The sequence below is a fragment of the Chionomys nivalis genome, chromosome 23, assembly GCF_950005125.1.
Source record: "Chionomys nivalis chromosome 23, mChiNiv1.1, whole genome shotgun sequence".
NCBI classification, from domain to species: Eukaryota; Metazoa; Chordata; class Mammalia; order Rodentia; family Cricetidae; genus Chionomys; species Chionomys nivalis.
The window spans coordinates 13,435,511-13,462,222 of record NC_080108.1 but is presented as its reverse complement, the minus strand read 5'-3'; the positions used below and the strand labels follow the sequence as shown (position 1 = coordinate 13,462,222).

General features: G+C 47.2%; 1 protein-coding gene across 2 annotated transcripts in view; it reads left to right on the top strand.

The window, feature by feature from the left end:
* Positions 1-16,451: 16,451 nt before the first annotated feature.
* Positions 16,452-26,712, top strand: part of Znf592 (zinc finger protein 592) — a 52,138-nt gene continuing 41,877 nt past the window's right edge. For both annotated transcript variants that reach the window (XM_057756114.1, XM_057756113.1), the window contains exon 1: positions 16,452-16,529. The gene's annotated coding sequence lies outside the window, so the exon portion shown is untranslated. The remainder of the gene's footprint in view (positions 16,530-26,712) is intronic.

Sequence of the window (26,712 nt, the reverse complement as noted above, 5' to 3'; positions counted from 1 at the left end):
CTACAATTCCAATACATAATATTCTAAATTAAAAAAAAAAGATTTCTAAAAAAAAAAATACAAACATACATATGCACACAACTGTAATCTCAAAGTACCTCCTTGACCGTCTCAATGAAGGAGGAAAGGGTAGGCTCCTCGACAGTTCAGGGAAGGAGGAAGTCCTGGCATTTCACAACACAATGACAAAGACCAGGCCAGAAATGCCTGTGCTCCAGGACTGTCTCCTAAAGGGATCTCCGGGATTTTCTGAAGACAGTCAACCTCCTCAGGGCTAAGCCAGGGGTCTCCAGAGACAGAGCTTTCTGCTTACTGACTCAGGGGCCGTGAAACCAGAGACAAGAAAGGCAAGCTCTTAGAGCGTGGGGTGTCAGCAAGATAGTTCCTTCCCACAAATCAAAGGCACTTTCTATGCAGAGGGATTACTGGAGCCGCTCAAATCTCTGGAAGACTTTTGAAGAGCTTTCTCTAAAAAATCCTGGACAGCTGCATAGGCAGCTGGGAGAAGGAAGCAAGGCCTTCTAGACTGGCATGTGTGTATACGTGGTGATGGAAGGACAGGTCAGGGATGTAAGAACTTCCTGCTTGGCCATGCTGCCTGCCTGTTGAAGAAAGGAATGTAAATTCTCAGAGGGAGAGCCTCATTGTGAAGGAGGAAGCCCCGTGGGTAGAGTAGGGGCCAAGAATAAGGAACACTTCAGCCTTTCTGCTCCATTTAGCTGGGGCTTGGGCCTCCTCTGATAAGCTCCCCTTCCCCCCCTCCCCATTTCTTTTCTACAATCCCAACTCTCCTTTTGAGCCCTGGATCTGGCAGCAGAGGGCTGGCTCCTGATGTTTCTCTACATAGCTTTAGAGATCTTATGGGAATTAGTTGTTTGTTTGTTTTGAGTCACCACTGAAAATGTGCCGGGTAAGTCTGACTGTGAATCTCTTAATGCAACCACATTCAAGGATATGGACATTGGCAATCAGACACAGACACACGGACACACACACACACCAAAAGACTACCATGCGCCTGTCTTCAAAGTGCTGAAGCTAAAACTGTCTTTGGCCCCTGCCTTGTTGATTTGACCTCTGACATTCCTTGGAGATATTTACCTTAAAATCCAGGCATATCCAACGACCTGCAGTCCCAGGATATGGCGAAGGGGTTAATGAATCTAGTTCCAGGGCCAAGCTGCTCTAACCTTAGAGATGTGGAACCCTGGACAAGTTACCTTATATCCATGTACTCCTGTGCCATGCTTCATTTCTTCATCTATAAGCAGAGGTGATGGTTTCTAGGGTTCCCTCCTACTTTGTAAAGGCAGGGTGTACTAGAACTTGAATTCAGGGCCTGTGTCTACTAAACAAGTCCTCTACCATTGTGTTACACTCCCACCCCGGTAGTTTCATTTTCTGTAAGTGAAGATTAAGTGTGCTAATGAGCGAGGTCCACTAGACTATGCTTGGCATTCCATAAATGACAGTAGCAGAAGGGCATCCCACTTCGGACGACCAACTCCTGCTTCTTCAGTGGATCCCATTCAAGAGTCATATCCGTTTAAAGCTTGCCTGGTCCTCCCCTGAGCAGATCACCCTTTCAGCTGGCTCCATGTTAATAATTTAGTGGAGTTTTATTTTATATTTTTGCTTTGCTTTTTGGTTTTTCGAGACAGGGTTTCTCTGTGTAGCTTTGGAGTCTGTCCTGGAACTCCCTCTGTAGACCAGGCTGGCCTCTGCCTCCCAAGTGCTGGGACTAAAGGGCTCCACCACCACCCAATTTCAAACGAGATCAGGCGCTTTCAGGGTGGTATGGCCGTAGACTACCACCCAATTTCAAAGTCATTTTTACTACACATGGCCTGGGTTACATGGGGCCCTATCTGAAGGAAAAAGAAAAAAAAAAAGAATAAGAAAAAAAAAGATAGGGATTCAGTTGATAGATAAAATGTTGCATTCCAAGCATGAAGACCAAAGTTCAACCCCCAGAACCCATGTCAAAAAGCCAAATATGGTCATACAGAATTGTAATCCCAGCACTGGGAAGGCAGAGAGAGATGGGTCCAGGCCAGAGTCAGTCTCTCTCTCTCTCTCTCTCTCTCTCTCTCTCTCTCTCTCTCTCTCTCTCAAAACAGGATTTCTCTATAGCTTTGGAGCCTATCCTGGAATTAGCTCTTATAGACCAGGTTGGCCTTAAACTCACAAAGATCTGCCTGCCTCTGCTTCTTGAGTGCTGGGATTAAAGGCATGCACCACCACCACCTGGCTGAGAGTCCCTGTCTAAAAATTACCTGGAACAGAGTTACAGGTGGTTGTGAGCTATCTGATGTGGTGCTGGGAATTGAACTCGGGTCCTTTGTAAGTGCTGTTAACTTTTGAGCCATCTTTCCAGGCCCTGTCTATAATTTTAAATGGAGCGATTTGTTGTATTCTTTCTTTCTTTTTTTTTTTTTTTTTTTTGACTAGTTGTATTCTTGTTTTGTTTTTTAAGATAGGGTTTCTCTGTATAGCCCTGGCCATCCTGGAACTCGCTCTATAGACTAGGATGACCTCAAACTCACAGAGATCCGCCTGCTTCTGACTCCCAAGTGCTGGGATCAAAGGCGAGCGCCACCACACCTGAACCTAATTGTACTTTCAGATGGAGCTACTAAGCGATTGTTTTTATTAACATTTTTATTGCATTTATTTGTTTGTTTATAGTATGCACACACACACACACACACACACACACACACACACACACACACACACGCCCCAGTGTATGAGTGGAGGTCAAGGGACAGTTTGTGGGGGTTACTTCTCCCTTTCCACTGTGTGTGTCTCAGGAATGGAACTCAGGCTTGGTGGCAAGTGTCTTAACCTGCTCAGCCATCTCTCTCTCACTGGCAAACTACTAGAAAATTATAAATTGCAGCCTAAGCCAGGTGTGGTAGCTTACAGCTGTAATCCCAGAAGGCAAGGCAGGTTTGGGATTTAGCAAGGGCTGCATGGTTGACCCTGCTCCATCTACCTTTCTACCTCCAACCTTCCAAAGGGGGAGGGATTTCAAATCATATATGTGGCTCATTTCATAAGCCCACACAGCAAACGGCATGTATTGTGACAAATGGGATTTTCCTGAGGAGTGGGTAGTCTGGGTGTATAGGGATTAACCTCAAACTGGGTCAGGTGGTCGTTTCCTTTTGGTTTAGCTATGCTTTTTCAGGCCTTTTGTGGTCTACTGGATGCCTTTGTGTCCGGACACTGTCTCAACTATCTGTTCTGACCTCAGGGGTTTGAATGTAGGCATGGCAACCACCCCATACCTGGTCCTGTGTTCTGGACCTTGAGTCCTATTTGCCCAATTTGTTCACCATAGTTCCAAGTTTTCCTGTCTCTCTGGCCCCAGCCTATGACCTGACCATGAGGTTGCGGTTTTCTTTGTCCTGTGTTGTTTGGTTTGGGTTTTCTCTGCACATGAAAGTGTGGTAAAATAGATGAGGTCTGTTCTGTAGGTGGCTGTTTTGGAGTCAACAGAAAATAGTAGGTGAGGAATATATCTCAAGGCCTTGTGCGATAACACACCCCTAATTCCAGTACTGGGAAGTGTTCTGGTGGAAGCTCCACCCCAAGCCCCTCCCCCATCTTTCTCCAAACCCTCCAGCATCTCAGAAAGCCAGCCAAAGCATGACCTCTCCCCCCACAGAAGCTCAAGACCACGCCCACAGGGCATTTAAAGTGCCTCCAAGGAAACAGACACGTGGTTTTATCCCCCCCCCCCAGTCTCTCTTTCCTGTCACCTTTCTTGGGGGCTGGAAAATCACCCAGGAGCGTTTTATCCATTAAACCTGGGCTTTTTCTATTTCGGTTTGATTTGGTCTGATTTGGATTGGTGTGTCGATGGAGAGGCTTATGGGGTGCAGAAACTTTTCAGGGAGGTGGAGGTAGTAGGGTCAGAAGTTCAAGGTTATCCTCGGCTACAGGAAAAGTAGAGGGCAATCTGGGCTTGAAGAAACCCTGAGAAAGAAAACAAGAAAGGGAGAAAGTTTTAATAGTCTCATGATTACCATAAGCTTGCCAGTGCACAGGAACTTCTCCCTCCCACTCTGCTGGGTGGAAGGGGGAACAATTGTTCATGATGCAAACACTTGGGCAGAGGGTGGGAATCTGGGCCCACACAGTTGTTCAGATCTGTCCCTTGAACTTTCTTGGCCAGGTCCGGTTCATTGTCTGACTTCAGAAGGGTCAGCCTGGATCTGCCACCTGAGGACTCTCCTGGGTAAAGTGAGGCCTTTTCAGCTACATAGCCTTTGCCAGTCCGTGTGTGAAAGGGAGGGAGACTAAACAATAAAGCCAGATCATCAGCACAGGAGTGTCTTCCAGCCCCCCAGTGCCAGGAGAAGTTCCTCTCTTGCCCGCCCCATGCTGCTGCTCTGGAGCAAGAGGAGTAAGCAAACAACCCTGGGCCTCTGTAGTCACATAACCAACCTGGTTCAGCCCTGGGCTTTGCCATTGATTAACAGTGTGCTCCTGAGCAATTGATTTAATTCCTCTGTGCCCCAGTTTCTTCCTCTGAGGATAACATACCCTTACGGAACATCCTGGCCCAAAGGAGCTATCCACGACTCTATCATGCCCTTCCTAACTTTTCTAGGGCATATTCTATTGGCCAGCATCTATAAATCCTGCTGTAAAGACATGCGCGCACGTGCACACACACACACACACATGCACGCACGCATGCACGCACGCACACATGCCTCACTTGACTTTGGAATTCTCCCTGGTTAATGTCTTACTTCCCCCTTTCATTTGGCAGGCAGCGTTGTTACACAGCTTTGGGTCTACTGATCGCCTTTCTTTCTCTTTCTTCTCTGTCACACTTCGCCCACTCTGACACTGTAGTGACCCCTCGGGCTACTACCTTAGTCTCATAAGTCTTCAGAGCCAGTCAGCTGGCAAATTAAGGGATCCCCCCAAGCACCTTCCTTCCTCCTGCCTTTGTGCCGTGATAGTCTATAAATCTGCCCCCTTTGGGGTGTGCTTTTCTCTTCTGTGGCTCCTAGAACCACCAGAAAAATGTGACCAGTCTGTCACATTGCAGTCCCACTCAGCCCCCTGGTCCTGAATAATGCCCCACACTCTTATCCTCTCCTCAAATGTTGTCACAGACCTTCCTCCTTCCTTCTCACTGGTCTGTGGCTACTTTAGACTCCATCCCTGCACTCACATCTACTCCTCCAGTGGTTCACAAGGGACAGCATTTTATTTTATTTTATTTTATTTTATTTTATCAGGGTTTCTCCATGTAACAGTTCTGGCTGTCCTGGGACTCACTATGTAGACCATGCTGGCCTCAAACTCAGAGAGTTTGTTTTTTTAAAAACAGGCTTGCCAGGCGGTGGTGGCGCGTGCTTTAATCCCAGCACTCGGGAGGCAGAGGCAGGCGGATCTATGTGAGTTCGAGACCAGCCTGGTCTACAGAGCTAGTTCTAGGACAGGCTCCAAAGCCATAGAGAAACCCTGTCTTGAAAAACCAAAAAAAAAAAAAAAAAAAGAAATATGAGTCGGTTTCTCAAGCCAGCCACACTCTGGAAGACATAATCAAAGACATGAATAGCTCAGATCCAATCCTGTGGCCATCAGGCCGCCAGGAAAATGGTATCTCAGGAAAGGAATCCTTCTCTAAAATTGATTATTGTGGCAGGGTTCATCCCCAAGCTGGTAGAGTTCCTGAAGGTGGCAGCTCTCCCCAGCTTGCAGTTCCAGGCAGCCTGGGCTTTCATCAACATTGCCTTGGGAGTTTCAGAGCCGACTTGAGCTGTTGTGAAGGTGTCCTCCAGCCCTCAGCTGAACTCCTGTCTTCACATCTCCGTGAGCCCTTGGTAATAGAGCTGGTGATAGCCCAGAATTCAGAGAGAGAGAGAGTCTCATTTCCAACAACTGTTGTGGAACATTTGTACCCTGTGTGAAAATGTATTCTGTGATTGGTGTAATAAAAAGCTGAGTGGCCAATAGTTAGGCAGGAGGTAGGTGGGACTTCTGGGCACAGAGAAAGGAAGTAGGAGGAGATAATCAAGGTACAGAGAGATGCCAATAAGATGTGGAGGGAGGGGCTGGAGAGATGGCTCAGTGGTTAAGAGCATTCTGCTCTTCCAAAGGTCCTGAGTTCTATTCCCGGCAACCACATGGTGGCTCACAACCATCTGTAATGAGGTCTGGTGCCCTCTTCTGGCCTGCAGGCATACATACAGATAGACTATTGTATACATAATAAATAAATAAATATTTAAAAAAAAAAGATGTGGAGGGAGTCAGACAGACATATAGAATGAAAAAAAGGTAAAGTGCCACTAGGCAAAATGCAGATTAATATAAATGGATTAACTTATGTTATAAGAGCTAGTGGGACAAGCCTAAGCTAAGGCCGAGCTTTCATAAATAATAAGTCTCTGTGTTGTTATTTGGGAGCTGGCCGTACAGAGAAAGACTTGCTACAAACAATGCCATCCTGTGCCTGCTCAACCTTATTTCGACAAACATACCAATCACATTTCTCAGGAACATCACACTGGCTTCCTCCCATCTAAGTTGAAACAAGAATCTGTGCCCTTGGGAGGAGGTGCTCTCAGCTCCTGTGACATCATGATAATGAGACCTTCTCAGACACCTGCTGGGCCACATCCTACCTCACAGAGGCCTTCCATGAGTGCATCTATCATGTGGTGGCCACTGGGGTGCTGCTCAGGGTGGTAGACCTCATGACCAGCTTGGAACTCAATGTCTTGCCCCTTTTTTTCCTCATGTAGGCAATGTTGTCACAGAGACAGACCAACAGACCCAGAAGACCATCGATGCTGGCATGCTTAAGGGCAGGCTCCCGAAGCACCGAAGTTCAAAAGGAGGCTGTCTGGACCATGAGTAACGTGGCCATTGGGTTCAACATCACATCTACAGCTGACTGTGTGTAACCTGCGGCCTCCATTGGTAGCCCTACTAAAGAATGCAGAATTCAGAAAGAAGCTGTGTGGACTGTGGCTAACTTTGCAACAGAGGCCTCTCAGGGCCAGTTGACCACGCTTGTCTACTCAGAGTCTTGGGGCTGCTGCTGAATCTGCTCAAGGCCCCAGACAAGAAGGTAATCAGCATCATCCTTGACATTGTTTCTTACTCCTCCAGGAACCGGAGGAGCTGCAGCAGAAGGAAAGACTGTGTCTACTGGTAGAGGAAGTTGGTGGTCTTGGAAAGAATCCAGTCCTTACAGTTCCACCAGAACTGTTCTATTAGCCAGAGGGACCTGAATAGCATTGAGAAACACTTGGGTGAGGAAGAAGATGATGGCAGTTTCCCCAGTCCCAGGCTGAGAGTGTGAAGACGTGAAGCTGGGTGTGGGGAGCTGGATGATGTGGCGTACGCCTTTCATCCCAGCACTTGGGAGGCAGAGGCAGACAGATTCTCTGTGACCAGGCCAACCTGGTCTACAAAGAGAGTTCTGGGACAGTCAGGGCCATTACACAGAGAAACCCTGTCTCAAAAACCCCCAAAACCAAGCCGGGCGGTGGTGGCGCACGCCTTTAATCCCAGCACTTGGGAGGCAGAGGCAGGCGGATCTCTGTGAGTTTGAGACCAGCCTGGTCTACAAGAGCTAGTTCCAGGATAGGCTCCAAAACCACAGAGAAACCCTGTCTCGAAAAATCAAAAAAAAAAAAAAAAAAAAAAAAAAAAAACAAAACCCAAAACCAAAGAAAACACACAGAGAGACACGTTTATATATAGAAATCTCACAACTTCACAATACCTAAACAACAAAGGGTTAAAAAAACAACAACAAACGGGTAAACCAAAAAAAACTTTCCCAAAATCAAGACTAAAACAAGAATTTTTCGTTGCTTTCCCTTCCCTTCTGCTTCCCTCCCTCCTCTCTCACTTTAGCCCACGCTGTAGAAATCCAGCTTCGGCTTTCTTTGCTCTTCTTGTATCTTTACTCAGGTATCTGTCTCAAGACACTGCTAGGGTTCCCTAGCAGGCCCTGAACTTTCTGTGCCTTTTGGGGGGATGGAGGATTCACTGAATCCTCTCAGCAACATAAGAGGGCGGAGTTAGTACACAACCATAGAACACCAGTAGGGTACAGATGGCATGAGTAAGTTAGCCTGACAGGCGCAACTCACAATTGTCTGTAACTCCAGTTCCAGGGGATCCATGGCACCAGGCATACATGTATATATGCATGCCGGCAAAAATACCCATACACGGGCTGGAGAGATGGCTCAGAGGTTAAAAGCATTGCCTGCTCTACCAAAGGTCCTGAGTTCAATTCCCAGCAACCACATGGTGGCTCACAACCATCTGTAATGGGGTCTGGTGCCCTCTTCTGGCTAGCAGGTATACACACAGAATATTGTATACATAATAAATAAATAAATAAATAAATATTTTAAAAAAAGCCGGGCGGTGGTGGTGCACGCCTTTAATCCTAGCTCTCGGGAGGCAGAGGCAGGTGGATCTCTGTGAGTTCGAGACCAGCCTGGTCTACAAGAGCTAGTTCCAGGACAGGCTCCAAAACCACAGAGAAACCCTGTCTCGAAAAACCAAAAAAAAAAAAAAAAATAAAAAAAATAAAAAAAAATACCCATACACATAAGATAAGAAAATAAATCTTTTTTAAAAAGACAAAAACAAAAGGGCTAGTGGAAGAGCCCTTGTCTGGCATGTACAAAGCCCCATGTTCAAGCTCAAATAATACAAAAAGAAAAAGAGAAATACAACTTGTGGAATGGGGCAGAAATTAGAGGCAACATGGCATGTTCAATAAACTACGGGGGATAGTGGGATGAAAAGGAGAACGAGGAAGGCAGAAACAGAGGATGGAATCAAGAGTTGAAAAAGAGGATGGTGAGTCAGACAGATCTCTGTGAGTTCGAGGCCAGCCCGGTGTACAAGGCTGCTAGTTTCAGGACAGCCAAGGCTACACAGAGAAACCCTGTCTTGAAAACAAAATAAAACAAATATAAACAAATAAATAGGCAGTGATAAGCAGGTTAGCTGTTATCCAACATGGTCGATGAGGGAGCATCAGAGAGTTTCAAGCAGGCTACTGAAATGATTTTGTTTCAGGCATCCCCACAGCATAGCTGGAGGGTGTGGGACGCAGGAAGATCAATTAAGAACATTATGATCTTGGTCTAAGTGAGAGCCACCAAGGGTTCAGTGTGCCCAGAGGGTTTGGCACATAATGAGCTGTGTGGTTCAGACCAAGAGGTTTATCATAGGTAGGAGAGTAGACAGGATTCTATTCTGCCTTCCTCTAGTTCCTTTATCTCCACTTAAGCATGGTCGGCCCACCCCCACCAGGATGTAAACGCCACAGAGCAAGGAGGCTAATTTTGTTTCTGCTTCAATCCCCAGGGCCTCGCAGTTCCTGGCACAGGGTAGGTACCACATCATTATCTGTGGACTGCATGAAGTTTTGCTAGGAAAGAGAAACCTATGCTGACAGTCCATTTAAACATATATACACCTTTAAAATGTTTTCAAAATCTATTTTTGTGTATGTATGTGTGGGTGGGGGTGAACATGCATGTGGAGGACCAAATTCACCCTTTAGTGTAGTCCACCATGTCATTGGAACCTAGTGCTCACTGATTAGGTCAAGCTACTGGCCAACGGGCCCCAGGAATCTGCTGGTCTAGACCACCTCAGCACTTTCAATATAAGTGTGGAGCACCATACCCAGCATTTTTGTTTTTCGAGACAGGGTTTCTCTGTGTAGCCCTGGCTGTCCTGGAAGTCACTCTGTAGACTGGGCTGACTTTGAACTCACAGAGATCCACCTGCCTCTGCCTTCTGAGTAATGGGATTAAAAACCTGCATTACCACACTTGGCCTATACCGAGCCTCTGAGTGCCAGGGGACAAACTCAGGTCCTCCTGCTTGTGTAGCAAGTGCTTGGCCCAAAGTGAGTTATCTCTCCAACCCTTTCATACACATCTCTGATTGCTATCATTCCTGGCTTAGACTCTGTGCGAATTTATAACAAAACAATGGACTAGCCTCGTTTGGGGCCATCACCCTGGCCTCAGCATGAATTAGTCTTTCCTGCTCCTTTTATCTGTCCTATCTGCTTCCTGGCTACCTGTGCTTTCAAACTCTAGATAACCTGCTTCCCCAAGTTCCCTTGAGGTCCTTGGCTGAATGCTTAGGTTTGTTTGGCTTTTTCTGAATCTTTTTTTTCCTTCCCTCTATGTGTTTGAACCCAGGACCTTGTTCATGCTAGACGAGGACTCGAGCACTGAGCTCCTCTTGCAATCCCAGTTTGCACATGATTAGATAGTCTGCCTTTGCCCCTTGTCCCAGTCCTCACTTTCCTCACTGAGCTCTTCAGGTCTAGAGGCTGACCTTGAAAAACAGTTCACCTGGGCCAATTCAGCTTAGGTGTCCTTTTGGGTTCAACCAGCGTGGAGTACTGTAGGAGAGTTGAAAGCAAGCAAGGCGGGCTGTGTGCTTCTAAGGTCTCGTTGCTCCTGCTTCTTCCTCTCAGAGCTAACAGTCCTAGTAACTGCTTTCATCTCTGGCCCTTCAGGCTGATGATTGATGGTGGCTACACTACAGACCTAGGGTGGGTCACAACTCCTTGTCAGTTTCCCTATCTTTGTACATTGTTTCTCTTCAGTTACTCATTTTGAGTGGTCCATCTGTTTCCTGCTGCTCTGGGCTGATACAAACGCAGAAAATACACATTTTATCTTTTTAAGAGAAACAACCTTTATGGTATGTAGTTCAGTAGTTTTTAAGTAGACACTAGAGAATTGTATCTTTTTATCATTTAATATGTAATCAAATGTTTCCAAGTAACACTCCTGTCTGTGTAGTGTTATACAATGTTTCATACATCAGTTACTTAACCATTTACTGCGTTTACAATTTATCACAATTAAGATTACATTGTTAGGCAGGGCGATGGTGGCGCACGCCTTTAATCCCAGCACTCGGGAGGCAGAGGCAGGTGGATCTCTGTGAGTTCGAGACCAGCCTGGTCTACAAGAGCTAGTTCCAGGACAGGCTCCAAAGCTACAGAGAAACCCTGTCTCGAAAAACCAAAAAAAAAAAAAAAAAAAAAAAAAAAAGATTACATTGTTAGTAAACATTGTTGTGTTTATAGTTGTTTTTTGAGGGAGGACTGTTTCTCAAGAAGTTTCTAGGAGCCCTACTGGTGAGGCAAAAAGGATTCAAATGTCTATTAAGGCTCTTCGGATTGCTTTTAAAAGATTATGCTAATTTACCTTGCAATCACTGTATCACCAACTGCATCATGAACGAGTCCTGGAAAGTACATCTTTAGAGTATATTTTGCTAATGTACTAGGTAATCATTTGAAATCAGTACATATCAGAATCTGTTTTGTTGTTGTTGTTTTGGTTTTTGTAGACAGGGTTTCTCTGTGTAGCCCTGGCTGTGCTGGAACTTGCTCTGTAGACCAGGCTGACCTCAAACTCATCTGCCTGTGTCAGCTGCCAGTGTGCTGACTAGGATCTGTTTTTGTGAGAGGACCTCACAGTGTAGTTCTGGCTGGCCTGAAACTTTCTCAGATGAGATTCTCCTGCTTCCACTTCCCGAGTACTGGGATTACAGGGCTATACAACATCTGGCTTCTTTGATGTCTATGATGGTCATATAAATCCTAAACTAGCCGGGCGGTGGTGGCGCACGCCTTTAATCCCAGCACTCGGGAGGCAGAGGCAGGCGGATCTCTGTGAGTTCGAGACCAGCCTGGTCTACAAGAGCTAGTTCCAGGACAGGCTCCAAAACCACAGAGAAACCCTGTCTCGAAAAACCCAAAAAAAAAAAAAAAAAAAAAGAAAAAGAAAAAAAATCCTAAACTATTTAAAGTAAGTTTAGGGTCTTGGGGATCTTGTGTGTATCACCACACTCAGCTTTATTTTTTTTCTCTCTCCTATCTGGGGTTTCTCTGGCTGTCCTGGAACTCTGTAGACCCAGCTGGCTTTGAACTCACAATGACCCACCTTTTCTTAGATGTGCCTACCATGCTTGAAGTCTTGAAGACTCTAGATTCAATCACCAGTACTATGGAAAGAAGGAAGGTAGATAAAGGGAAAAGGACCAGGAGACTGAGGCAGGAAAATGGAAGTTTAAGGGCAGTTTGAACTGTATCTAGACCTTGTCTCAAACACAAAAATCAAGGGGCTAGGAATATAGCTCAGCTAGCATAGAACTTACCTAGTATCCATGAGGCCTTGAGTTTGATCCCCAACACTGCATAAGTGGGGTGTGGTGGTATATGCCTGTAATCCTAGCTTTGGGCAGGAAAGGAAAGAGGATCAGGCTAGGCTACAAAGTTAGGTTCTAAACCAGCCAGGCAGAGAGACCATGTCTCAAAAGTCAGAAGGAACAGAAAGATGACTCAGTGGAGGGATGGCTCAGTAGTTATGAGCACTTGCTGCTCTTCCGGAAGAACCAAGTTCAGTTTCCACTTTGGTTCCCAGGATCCAAACCAGGTGCCTTACAGCCACCTCTACCTCTCAGCTTTGGGATCATTTAGTAGCCCACATGTGTACACACATGTTCTTCTGAGGACACCCACCCATGCAGGGCATATATTCACAGAAACAGAAAATAAAATTAAAACTTAACAAAAACATTGAACAGTCAACAACCCTAGTTTAAAATGCATGTTTCTTTTTCCTTTTTACCCTGATAATTTTCTCTCTACATGAACTCTATTGTCTAGCAAAAAAAATTGTAATAAACAGAGAAGCAATGTCCAATTTTTATTGTATAAATAGCTGGAATACATTGATTGTTCTCCCTGCCTCATTGTTCTGAGTCAACCAAACGTCCAGTTATTAGGACCGAAGGGTTAAAGTCTACAACTTCACTGAGTGAGAAATAATGGGGAAATCCACTTCAGATTGTATTGCCAGCACAGTTCAAGCTCCAGTGGTTCACCCAGGTCTAAGAAGTCTAGAATTCAGCCTGACTCACTGTGTTTTAATCCTTTCCTGACCTCCCAGACAGGCTCCCCTACTCTGCTACAGGAGTCCCAGGCTCCAACCAAACTGTCTTCTTGCTGGATATTCTTGATCTCTCTACTTTCTCTTGACTTTCTCCTCACCTAGGCCGTTTTTGATTGTTAAAGTCCTATACACACCTAAAAGATCTCATTCCAATGGTCTTTTCTAAACCCTAATTCTTTGAAGGCTCACAAATACACGCGCACACAGCTGGTGTGTACGTACAATGTCTGCATGTAGATAACGACAAATTCATCTGTCTACGTTGAGACAGTGTGGTCACGTTTGTACCGTGGCATGTGTGTGGCAGTCAGATGATAACCTTGGCTACTGGTCCTCATCTTCCTTCCTCACTTGAGATGATCTTTTGTAGCTTTTCTGCTGTGTTGACCAGGCTAGTTGGCCCCTGAGCTTTCAAGAGTTGTTTTCTCTGGTTCTCACCTACCCACAGGAGTGCTAGGATGACAAACATCCATACTATGTACTGGATCATGTGACTCTGCGGAAGTAGACTCAGGTCCTTGTGCTTGTGCAATAACTACGTCTAACCATTGAGCCATCTCATTGGCTGCTCAACATGACTCTTACTCTTTTCTTTTTAAGATTTATTTCTAGAGCCAGGTGGTGGTGGTGCCCGCCTGTAATCCCAGCCACTCGGGAGGCAGAGGCAGGCGGATCTCTGGGAGTTGAAGCTCAGCCTGGTCTACAAGAGCTAGTTCCAGCACAGGCTCCAAAACTACAGAGAAACCGTGTCTTGAAAAACAAAAAAATTATTTCTAATTGTGTGTGTACATGAACACCAGTGCTTGGAGAGGCCAGAGGGAACCAAACAAGGGCTCCACAAGATCAGTCTATGCTCTTAACCACTGAGCCATCCTTCAGCCCCTCAACATGGTTTAATGGCTACAAACAAACTCAACTTTATTAAACATCTTCTTGCCCTGGCCATTTTGTTCACAGGTGCAGTGCATCATTGGGGTGGAGGAAATGAAGAGACAACCAGGGAATGGAAACACATTTCCTTAACAGGAAAGGGTTTTTTGTTGTCCTTGTATCTGTTTTCAAACAAGAAGTTTAGGAATGGGGCTGCTTAGCTGGCCCCATGGACAAGTACTCTTGTTGCCCAGTCTTGCGACCCAAGTCCAATCTCTGGGACTCACATGGTAGAAGCAGAGAACTGACTCTCCCAAGTTGTCCTCTGACCTCCACACATAGACAGACACAGGAACACACACAAAATAAAGAAGTTAGGACCAGGGGCTGGAGAGATGGCTCAGCGGTTAAGAGCACTGACTGCTCTTCTCAAGGACCCGGGTTCAATTCCCAGCACCCACATGGCAGCACACAACTGTCTGAAAATCCAGTTCCAGGGGATCTGACACCTTCACACCAATGCACATAAAATAAAGTTAAATAAACCATAAAAATTAAAAAAAAAAGTTAGGACCAGATACTGGGGGTGGAAATCAAGTGCCCCACAAACTTCTAGAGATGTCAGCCACGCTGGTTATGCTAAAGGTTTTATTCTTTTTTCGTGGGGGGGGGCAAGGTCTTAGGTAGCTCAAGTTGGCCTCAAAGTGGATTTATAGCTGAGATAAACTGTAAATTCCTGATTATCCTGCCATCTCGGGAGTGGAGTGCTAGAACTACAGGCATTCATTTCACTATGGGAGTTTGAACCAACTGCAGCCAAAGTTTAAAAGACAGAGACTCTACCTGTCTATGGATGTCTTGTAGGACCATCCTCGTAGCTGATAGGTGGAAACACGCATGATTCCCCGACTTAAAAAAAAAAAAGTCCTGACGGGCAGGGTGGCACACACCTTTAATCCCAGCACTCAGAGACAGGTGGATCTCAGTGAGTTCAAGGCCAGCCTGGTCTACAGAAAGAGTTCTAGGACAGCCAGGGATACAGAGAGAAACCCTGATTAAAAAAATCCTTCCTTTCTTTCTCTCTTGTTTTTCCTCTTTCTTTCCAGACAAGGTTTTTCTATGTATTTTTGGATGCCCTGAAACTCGCTCTGTAGACCCGCCTGCCTCTGCCTGCCGAGTGCTGGGATTAAAGGCTGTGCCACCACCACCCGGCTTTTTTGGGGTCTTTTAAATCAGTCTTTCAATTTATAATGCCAGCTGGCCTAGAACTCAAGGTCCTCTTGCCTCTTCCTCCCAAGAGCTGGGATTACACACAAGCACTACCACACGGGAGAAATATTTCTGTCTTTATTCATTCTTTAAATCTTGTTGGATAAACACCCTTTTCTTGGCCTTCCTCTCCCCCACTTGCCATCTTTTCTGGGATGCGCATTTTAACTACTCTATCTCCCTTTGGCTTCCTTACTTGAGTGCTCTCTTTCAAATGGGAAAAACCAAACACAAACCTTTCGTTTACTCCTCCTTAAGCTAGAGGCCTAGTTTCTTCTCCATCCCCCTGCCAAGCTTCTGGAATCATTCCTCTTAACTGCCTTCATGGCTTTATCAGTAAACACACTCCTCATCCAAGCGCTCAGCTCCAGCAGGGCCTGGCACACAGCAGATTCAGGCCCCAGCTGAATGTCACTCTTTCCTGGTTCCTTCAGAAGGGATTTCTGCACGCCTGACCATCCTGCAGGGCGCTCCGACCTCCCTGCTGCCTCAACGCTGCAGACCCAGGTCTGGGTTCTTGCAAAGTCCTGCGGTTCCCCTCGTCATCTTCTGTCCGCCCCCCAAGTTCTCGCCCTGTGGTCACAGTCTCCCCGGTAAGCCCACGAAGGGCCACCCTGAGAGGGTACCAGGCCCCCGACTCCGCTCCCCGCGCGTCCCTTGGCTCCTCCAGAGGCGACATGTCTGAGCGCCCCACGCCTCCAAGCCTGCGAGATGCCCTTATGCCTGCGCTGACCAGCCATTTAGGGCGCACCTGAGGGCCCTGGCCCACGCCATTCCTGCTTCCTTTCACTTCACAGCCGGGACTAGGCCCGGCTCGGCCCAGTCTAGGTGAAGACGCCATCGTCCGGCTTCCCGAGGCACTTGCCGTCGGTTCGGGCCGCAGCCGCGAAGGCACAGCGGGCCCGGGCCGCAGCGAGGTCTCAGAGGCGCGTCAGGGCTCCGAAGGCCCAGGCGGCCCGGAGAGGCCGCGCGCGGGCCGCTCCAGCCCCGGGTGTGAGGCCGCGCGGAGGGCGACGGGCGCCAGCCCAGGTCGCGGTCCCGGGCCAGCCTGGGTGTAGCGCCGTCCCCGCCCCGCCCCGCCCCTCCTCGCCGGCGGTGTCGCCAGGGTCGCGTTCGCTTGAGGCGGAAGGCGCGAGGCCGGGCCGGGCCGGGGCAGCAGCTCCTCAGCCGCACCGCCCTGGCCGGTGCCCAGGCCCGAGTCGCCTTCCGCCCGCCCTCCCCACCGCGGCCTCAGCCAGGTCCCGCCGCCAGCCCGGCTCCCGCCCCCGCTCCGCCCCCGGAGCCGCAGCCCCGCCCGCCACCGCCGTCGCCATGTTGTGGCTCCCGCAGCCGGCGCTGGGGACGCGCGCGGCCGAGCCCGGGGCCTGCCGCTGCCGCCGCCGCCGCCAGGTAAGCGCCCCCCGCCGCCCGGACAGGGTGAGGCCACCGCCCCGGCCGCTCCACCTCGGGCAGGGGAGTCTGAGGAGAGCGGGCTCAGAGCCCGCGCCGCGGCCCGGCCCTGCAGCCTTGGCGGACCCTGCCCGCCGCCCGAGGCGGCAGCCACTTCCCCCGACCGCCGCCAGGCGGGCCCCGGCCGCCACCCTACCCCGCCCCCGGCCCGGGTCTCCGGCCTCTTCCGCCGCCGCCGCCGCCGCCGCCGCTGCTCACGGGCGGCCCGGGCGCGCCGCTGTCGTCCCGCGCGCGACAGGCGGCCGCCCGCCGAGCCCCCGGCCCGGGCCGGGATAACGGTGCACTTCGCTCGGCTGGGACGCCCTGTCAGCTCCACGGTCCCCGCCGCGCGGGGACCAGGCGCCGTCACGGGGCAGACACTTGGAGCGTCGGCCCTCCTCGGCGCCCCTCAGTCACCCCTCCGCTACGCCCAAGTTCTGACCCTGGGGAGGTTTCTCCCGGGGCAGACAGGTCTTCCTCCTCCACCGGAGTTGGGGTCCTCGGAGTGGGGGTGACCAGGCCTGTTGATCAGGCTTGGATTTATCTCTGCGGGGACTCTTCCTGCCAACCTAGGGGCTAGGGGGGAAAGGCTCCGAGTGACCCGGGGGGAGGACAGGGGAGCGTCTGCTGGACAGATGGCCTCCTGGCCTTGGCTCAGCTCTCGTGAGGGGGAGGGGTCCGCCTGACCTTAGGTATGCTTGCTCTTGAGGACCGCGGGGTTGTTGGAGGTGGTGAGAGATTTTTCACTATTTTTATGAGCAGGCCAGAGGTGACATTAAAAGAGCAGGGATGGAATAAGCGCACAGGCCCACCCAGAGAGCGTGTTTTGTATCCGGGACTAGCCTGGATAGTTCTTTGGTTAGGAGGCGCGTGGGGCTTGGGTGGGTAAGATGGTGTTTGGACCCTGGTTTGCCCGCTCCCCGCCGGGGCTGTGTTCGTGTAGGGGTTAGAGGGAGCTTGTGTCAGGTGCACACTGGCTGAGCACACAGTGTGCTTGGCCTGATGGATTTCAGACGTCTGTTTGCTAAACTGACTGACAGGTACATTGCGCCCTAAAGAGACGGGGAAACCTGGTGTTGATGGTTTTTGTTTGTTGTTGTTGTTGTTGTTGTTTTTTTGGGGGGGGACTATTTCTTTTGCTGTTCCACTGACGGTGGCTTTGGTTCATTTAGCAATCGCCCCTCCTCCATCTCCCCTTTTAGCCAGGTTGGCCACCAAGCTCAGATCTTAACCTCCCAGTACAGTAGTAGCTGGGACTTCAGGCAACCTTGCCTGACAGTAAAAATTCCCTGAGCACTTGTATGGGCCGTGACTGAGCTAGGTTTTGGAGATACGGTGTCAGCCAGAACGACACTACTGTTTTAGTGTTGGAGACAAAGTCCAGTAATAAAGAAAATATTTGTCAATAAACACATGCTTTCGATGTGGTGAACAAAGCCCTGGAAAATGACTGCCCTTGCAGGGCTTCCTTCTAGTGTGTGGGGAGACCGTAAACAGTGCCCAGTAAACTTGCAGTGTGCTACAGAGCACTGAACACCAGGGGGAAGAGAATCTGAGGCAGAGGGGTGGGTGCTTTTTGTTTATTCTTTGTATATACAGTTTAACTGTGTCTTCCTGACTGCCTAGATCTTCCTGCCTCAGCCTCTTGAATGCTGGGACACCTAAACGCCAGGTTCCCTGAGAATTTAATTAGGGTTACAATGACAGGGTCCCTAAGAAGAGTTCTCTCTCTCTCTCTCTCTCTCTCTCTCTCTCTCTCTCTCTCTCTCTCTCTCTCTCTCTCTGTGTGTGTGTGTGTGTGTGTGTGTGTGTGTGTGTGTTTTGGGTTGGTTTGTTTTTGCACTGGGGTAATCAACTCTAGGGCCTCCCTCACTTGCTAAGCATGGACTCTACCAGACCCCAGATGAGTCTTTGGAACAAATCTCTGCAGGAGGTGGTGATCTAAAAGTTATACTCTCTGGTGAGGTAGGAGAGAGAATGATTTGAGTTGGGGGCTGAGGGAAGGCTTTTCCTGGAGGAAGCCCTGCTGCATTAGGTCACGACCCAGAGAAGGCTTCAGAGTTAACCGTGTGTGGAGCGGCACTCTGCTTGGCAGCTAGGAGGAAGTGAAAGAGGTTCATGGGAAGAAAGGGGAGAGGGAAGATAAAGTCTGTGGGGACCTGGGCTTGCCTACCCGCCCAGGCCTGGGGTGAAGGGCCTCTCACCCTGTCTAGCTCAGGTTGTAGCTTAGGCTAATTAGGAGTATTTGCATTTTGTGAGGCCTCTGGCCAGGGTTTATTCTGACTGAGATAAGGCAAGGATTTCTCTGTTTAGAAGATCTCAAGTGTGTGGGACCTCCTTTCCTCTGGAAGTTTTTCCTACAGCTTTTAGGAAGGGAAACCAACTTAGCATTTCTGACTGTGTCTGCTAAGAGGGAGAACCCATTTGAATGATTGTTGTCCACCTTACTCTGTATACCCTCAAAGACAAGGTTCTCATGTCCATTTTACAAGGAAAAAGCCCAGAGGTGAGGTGATGGTGTCCATAGAGATGATTGTAACACACCCCAGCCCAGAGGTGAGGTGATGGTGTCCATAGAGATTATTGTAACGAACCCCACCTTCCCCCTTTCAGCACTCACTGGCTTTGGAATCAGACTTTAAATTTACTCCAGACCCTTGTTAACCAGAGACCTTAAATTATTTAACCTTGCTTATACCTCATTTTCCTCATCTTCAATACAAGTGTCTACTTCATAAAGTTAAGCAGATAAAATTGGGCTATATAAAGTTTAGCACTTTGTCCAATAATATTTGTTTCCATAACTAAAAAAAATCCCTGTTGCTTCTTAGCTATATTGTGAGTTTTTTGGGTAAGATTAATTAGATAATTCAGGGTTTTTGTTTATTTGTTTGAAGACAGGGTTTCTCTGTAGCCCTGGCTGTCCTGGAACTCTCTCTGAGACCAGACTGACTTCTAGCTCAGAGATCCTCCTGCCTCTGCCTCCCAAGCGCTGGGCTTAAAGGCGTGTGCTGCCACTGCCACCACCGCCCCGTGATAGTCCAGTTCTTGAATTTTGTATAACTGTCTCCATTCTCTTTTCTTTCCTCTTTATAACTTAATGCCAAAGCTGTTTCCATATGATCAATCATTCAGCATCGATATCTCATTTCATGGTTGGTACAATGCTAGAACTCAGTAGAGAGCTGGTAGATAGTGTCGTCTTCACTAGAGTGTCTAGGAAAAGTCCAGGGATTTTAACAAATGGACTAGAGTCGCTATTTAAATTATCTAATATAGTGGTGGTTAATAAGCTACTGGGGGCAAGTTCTGGGGCCCAGCCCTGTAATCCTAGAAGAAGGAAGGAGGAAGAGCGGGAGCTCAGCTCTGCAGTGTTTGAAGCCAGCCTGGGATGGATCTGTGAGGTCCTAGAAATAGATGTCTGTGGGGAAGAGAGAAGGCTTCAGGGAGGAGATGACTTCTGCTGAGCTTTGGAGGACGAATAGGAGTTTTGAATGTGAAGGACAGTCTACATAGAGCCCTGAACATGAAAGCATACAACTCTTGTCTGGAGATAGGGCTGGAAAACAGATCAAGCTTATTCTGTAAGCATGGTGGGATGCCGGAGAGTTTAGATACAACACATGCATTCCATGTGGTTGTTGCCGCAGGAGAGCAACGGTCACTGTCAGCGTGGGGCAGCTTTGTCTCTGTAGGGACCTTGAGCTTCAATGCCAGTTCCTAGATTTGAAGACCAATACTTGAGTTTAGTAAGGTTTTCAGCTGATCAGGGAGACTGACTCATTGAGTAAACTTGGAGGAGACTGATGAGTGAATCTAAACTACTAACTGACTTAAAAATGGAACTGTCAAGTGACAGATGTTTCTGTCCTCTGGCCATTGTCCCCACCTCTCTTCCCCTTTCTGGCTAGGGCTAGGGCAACTTACAAACTCCCTCAATTCCCATTTGTTTTTCTCAGGCTTCATGGACATGGACATTCCCTCTCCATTAGTCTTTCTTCAAGCTCTAGTCTATATAGTTGATAGTAATTGTTGATAGAGTGAACAGTGATGGAGTATTTGGGTGGGATCCTGTGCTTGTGAAACTCAAGAAAGAGGAAGAAGAACTTTAAAAAAAAATGACAAGTTCAGGGTTATACCAAGTTTGAGGCTAGCCTGGTCGACAAGAGACCTTTTCTTACCCCCCCCCCAAAAAAAATTAAAAACATTTTAGAAAGAAAGGAAGGGGCTAAGCAGTAGTATATGTTTGGAATTGTCCAGGGGGTAACCCAGACTGTAGGTGAGTTTTTTCTATTAAAACTCTAAAACTTGCTGGGCGGTGGTGGCTCACGCCTTTAATCCCAGCACTCGGGAGGCAGAGGCAGGCGGATCCCTGTGAGTTCGAGACCAGCCTGGTCTACAAGGACAGGAACCAAAAGCTACAGAGAAACCCTGTCTCGAAAATCCAAAAAAAAAAAAAAAAAAAAAAAAAAAAACTCTAAAACTTGGGGCTGCAGAGATGGCTCAGTAGTTAGAAGCATTTACTGTTTTTTATAGAGGATCTGAGTTCGGCCTTCATATCCATACCAGGAGGTTTACCATGCCTGTAACTCCAGCTTCAGCAGATCTGACTCTCTCTTCTGGCCTTTGTGGGCACCTGAACTCACGTGCACATACCTACATGTAGACATGAATATACACATGTAATTAAAATCCTTTTAAAATTATTCTTAACAGTAATTTTATACATGAATAAAAATTTGGAGATGTAGATAGAAATACAAATGAACTAAAGCTTGCTGATAAATCCTATATTGAGAACTAGTGCTAACATTTAATTAGGGTTTCACTGCCTAGCCCTGGTTGTCCTGGAACTCACTCTGTAGAGCGGGCTGGCCTTGAACTCAGAGACCTACCTGCCTCTGCCTTGTTGGAAGTAAAGGCCTGTGCCACTACTGCTCAGTCATTTTTCTTGTTCCTAAAAACCAAGAACACCCTCCCCCACCTGGCTCTTGTTTCTTAAAACAGGGTTTCGTGTAGCCAAGGCTAGCTTTGAACTGATCTTCCTGTCTCCCAAGTGCTTGAGTGCTAGGATTACAGGCTTGGCCAGCTTAATATTTGATATTGATTTGTTGTTTGCTGTACTGGGGATTGGACCCAGGTCCTTCGTGCAAGTGTTCTCCCACTGAGTTTCATCTCTCAGCCCTTTTGATATTTGGATTAAATCTTTATTTCCATTCCTATTTTTGTTTGTTTAACTTTCTCTTTTCTTATGAAATGAGAAACTTTTTTTCTTGAGACATCTTTCTCTGTCTAACAGCACTTACTATCCTAGAACTCGCTTTGTAGACCATTCTGGTCTTGAACTCACAGAGATCTACCTGCCTCTACCTCCCTAGTGCTGGGATTAAAGGCTTGTGCCACCTCCCGGCAGGAACATTTTTAATGGTAAAGAATTCTGAGAATGGGTGTCCAGGAGGTAGAGTTTCATATACCTAGAACCTCAGTCTTTCTATTTATGGGCCTCTGGTCTATTGCTTCCTCTAGGAGTGTAGGCTGTGAAATCCATTAGATATATATATTTAAGGGAGGTTTTTTTTTTTCAAATTTGCTTTTATTTTGACAGCAAGGAAGCATATTTTGATATAATTTATCTAACGCATAATTTTGTGCCTTCCAGAAAAGTAAATGACCTCATTTCAAGTTTGGTGTTGCCAATCTATGTTTGGATTATTCTGTTTACTGTGTGACTTAAGTCCTTACTGTCTGCATTTCAGAATCTGAAGGTGTTACATCAAGAGGTAATGGTGGGCCGGGCGGTGGTGGCGCACGCCTTTAATCCCAGCACTTGGGAGGCAGAGGCAGACGGATCTCTGTGAGTTCGAGACCAGCCTGGTCTACAAGAGCTAGTTCCAGGATAGGCTCCAAAACCACAGAGAAACCCTGTCTCGAAAAACCAAAAAAAAAAAAAAAAAAGGTAATGGTGGCCCTTCATTCTTGTTAACATACTCTAGTTGACAAGACAGGATGTGATGTCTGTTCGTGGTTATGAAAAGACTCACAAGGCTGAGTGAAGAGGAGTGGGTGTGTGCGCTCCTGGCCAGGAGCCAACTGACTCCTGGCCTCAAGTCAACGTGTGTGTGAAGTCTACATGGCTTTAGCTTATATTTAAAGTTCCAGAGTTATTGGGGCCCCTGAAAAAGTCTTGAACTTTAAAATGTTTATTGAATTTTATTTTAATTTTTTGAGATGGAGGGGGGGGTCTCTCTGCATAGCCCTGGCTGTCCAGAACTTACTATGTAGTCCAGGCTGGATTTAAACTCAGAGATCTGCCTGTCTCTACCTTCCATGTGCTGGTACTAAAGGGGTGTCCTACCACACTTGGCTTTTATTTATTTTTTAACTGAAATGTTCTGAGTAGTCCAGAGGTAGCTCTAAGGATCTTTTCACAAAGAATATAGACTCATTCAAAGAAGGCAATTGCTGCACCAGGGCTCACAGCTTGGTAGTCCGCTCTGGAGGTCAATTTCCCAGGAGATCTAGCCTCTGAGTGGAGTGTATGTTGTTCAAAACACTTTTTTTTTTTTTTTTTTTTTTTTTTTTTTTTTTTTTTTGGTTTTTCGAGACAGGGTTTCTCTGTGGTTTTGGAGCCTGTCCTGGACCTAGCTCTTGTAGACCAGGCTGGTCTCGAACTCACAGAGATCCGCCTGCCTCTGCCTCCCAAGTGCTGGGATTAAAGGCGTGCGCCACCACCGTCAAAACACTTTTTTAAAGTGAATTTCTCTCTCTCTCTTTTTTTTTTTTTTTTTTTAGTTTTTTTAGTTTTTTGAGACAGGGTTTCTCTGTAGCTTTGGAGCCTGTTCAGGAACTAGCTCTTGTAGACCAGGCTGGCCTCAAACTCACAGAGATCCGCCTGCCTCTGCCTCCCGAGTGCTGGGATTAAAGGTGTGCGCCACCACCGTGAATCTCTTTTTTAAAGATTTATTTACTTATGTATATGAGTGCTCTGTCTGCATGGTTCTCTGCCCACCGTTGAATCCATTACAGAAGGTTGTGAGCCACCCTGTGTGTTCTGAGAACTGAACTCAGGTCCTCTGGAAAAACAGTGGTGCTCTTAACCGCTGAGCCATCTCTCCAGTCCTAGTTTTTAAACTTTTTTCTTTGTGTTTTCTTCCTTTTATAAGATTTGAATCTTTTGGTTTTTCGAGACAGGGTTTCTCTATGGCTTTGGAACCTGTCCTGGAACTAGCTGTTGTAGACTAGGCAGGCCTCGAACTCACAGAGATCCGCCTGCCTCTGCCTCCTGAGTCTGGGATTAAAGGCATGCGCCACCACCACCTGGCAAGATTTAAATCTTATAAAGGTTTTACTATCTCGTCTTCACAAAAATAAGTACTCAGTAAAGGTCTGTTTTCATTTTGGAGACAAACACTGAGGGCCATGTAGCAAAACTGAAAGTGACTACGGCTGTGCCCTTATGAAAGTATGATGTTGGGACTGACTGCATCTCCTGGGCCGTGCTGGAGGGAAGGTGCTTTTAGATGTTTTGAGATGGCTTGTCTTGTCAGGGTCTTTAGGCTAGCACCTCTGATTGGGACAGTCCTTGGAACCAGAGAGCCTGACTGGGGTTTCTTTGGGGTGTGGGGTAGGAGGGAGGATCTCATAGTTGAGTGTAGTTTCAACTCAAAATCATTCTGCTTCAGCTGTCTGAGTCCTGGGATTACAGGTCAGCCCGGAACTCTCAAATCCCAAATCCCCTTCTCCTACGTGCTAGAATTACAGGCAGGCACCACCTAACCCAGTTACCCAATTTGATTGACTGATTGATTGATTGATTGATTTCTCTCTCCCTCCCTTGTGTATGTGTTTTTGTGTGTGTGTCTGTGTATCTGTCTGTATGTTTTGTTTTGATTTTGGAGGCAGGATTTCTCTCTAAAGTTGTGACTGGCCTGGAACTCTCTCTGTAAACCAGGCTAGTCTTGAAGAGACCTACCTGTCTCTACCTCCCAAATGTTAGAATTAAAGCATGTGCCACCACTACCCAGCTTTAAAGAAATGTCAGTTTGTATCTGGTGTGGCCTGGTTTCAGTATGGTCCAGGCAGTCTCCCACACATCCATAAGGAAGATGCTAGAAGTCTTGAGGGTAGAGTTGGAGCCCAGGAGACTGCAAAGGGAAGGAGTAGGTCTGTGTGCAAGTTTAAGGTGCGTTCCTAGGATCTCTTCTTTCTGGAGGCTTGGCAGTTTTGGGGGTGAGGTGAGGAGTGTTCCCTCCTCTTTAGTCTTTGGACCTATGATATTTTATCCATACTACCTGATTGGGAGCCTGTGGAGTTGGTGCTGCTTCCTGTTTGTGCCCTCATTTGCTGCAGTTTACAACATTCTCAGTTTATCAAGTCAGAGGTGTTCACTTGTACAAGGCAAAGGGCAAAGTGAGACCGTAGCAGTGAATGTTGAAGATATGGGTCGGTTGTAACTACAGCCCATGCTGTTCCAAGGTCTGAAAACAAAGCTAAGCCCCAGCTTTTGTTCCAGAGGAGAGAAGCCCAGGAGTGAGTATCAAGCTGTTATTTCTGGAAGGGCTCTCTGTCTGTTTTGATGTGTGTTTCTGTATTTTGTTTTTTGAGATAGAGTCAATCTATGTAGCCCTGGAACTCGCTCTGTAGACCAGGCCTCGAACGCTGGCCTGGAACTTACATGATCCAGATTAGCCTGCTTTCGACTCCAAGTTCTGGGCTTAAAGGTATGCCCCGCCATGCCCAGTTAGTTTTTTGAGACAGAGTCTCATAGCCTGTGCTGGCCTCAAATCTCTATGTAGTGTTTGCCAGTTTTAAAATCGGATGCCAGTTTTAAAATCTGATTCTCTTGCCTCTACCTTCCATGTGCCAGCATTATATGCATGCATTACATGCCAGCTCCTTCTTTATTTGTTTTGAGACAAAGTCTTACTGTGTAGCCCCAGATGGCTTGAAATTTGCTGTGCAACCTTGGCAGTCCTTGAATTTGCAGTCCTCATGCTTCAGCATCCCTGATCCTAGGATCAGGGTAGGCCATCACACCTAGAACAAAAAATGTTTTACTTGGATTTCAAATCCTGCATAGCTTTTTTTTTGCACCTGCACATCATTGCTAGGCAATGTATAGTCAAGTATGAAAGGCTTTCCATTGGCCCATCCCAGAGCACTGTGCTTTGTAGAACATAAAAGAATCATGTGAGATGAACTTTGCCTTTAGGAGCTCTCCTGCTGCAAGCAATTACAGAACAGTTTACTTCTAGACCAGAAGTGTCTTTTTTTTTTTTAATTATTTATTTTTTATTTTATGCACATTGGCGTTTTGCCTCCAGGTATGTCTGTGTGAGGGTGTCTGATCTTGGAGTTATAGACAGTTGTGAGCTGCCATGTGGGTGCTGGGAATTGAACCTGGGACCTCTGGATGAGCAGTCAGTGCTCTTAACCGCTGCGCCCTCTCTCCAGCCCCGAAGTGTCTTTTTTTTTGAGACAGGGTTTCACTTTGTAGTCCTGGCTGTCCTGGAACTTTCTCTGTAGACCAGGCTGGCCCTGAACTCAGATACCTGCATGCTTCTGCCTCTTGGGTGCTGGGACTAAAGACTCGCAGCACCGTGCTCGGCTAACCAGAAGTAACTTAAGGGGACTTTTCTTTCTGAGGGTGGTGGTTATGTGCTATTTATTTGAAATGGCTGGAGTTACCTCTCAGTAATATCTGACAACCAAAACAGAGTGGTACCATTTGGAAGAAGATAGTGACAGTTGTATAATTTTCATTTCTTGTTTCCCTACTCCACCCCATTTTAATTGTTTTTGGTGCTGGGGATTTAATCCAGGGCCTTTCAGACATTAGGACATCACCCTGTCACTGAATCACACACTGTCACCACTGACCCTGTGCTCTAGAGAGAAACCTAGGCACAAAAGAAGAGCCTAATTCACTGTAGTTGATGCCTATAGGCCATTGCCTTTTTCTTCCTAACCTACAGAGGATTTTAAGAGTTATTTACACCTCCTGGGAGAGGTTATAATCTTCATAGTTTGTCAGCAAATAACAAGGTAATTATCAGGAATTAATCTGGCTGAGGAAAACTCAGGCAGGTACTTGGGGCAAGGACAATGAAGTGACATACTCCGGCATGGTAGGAGATAGGAGAGA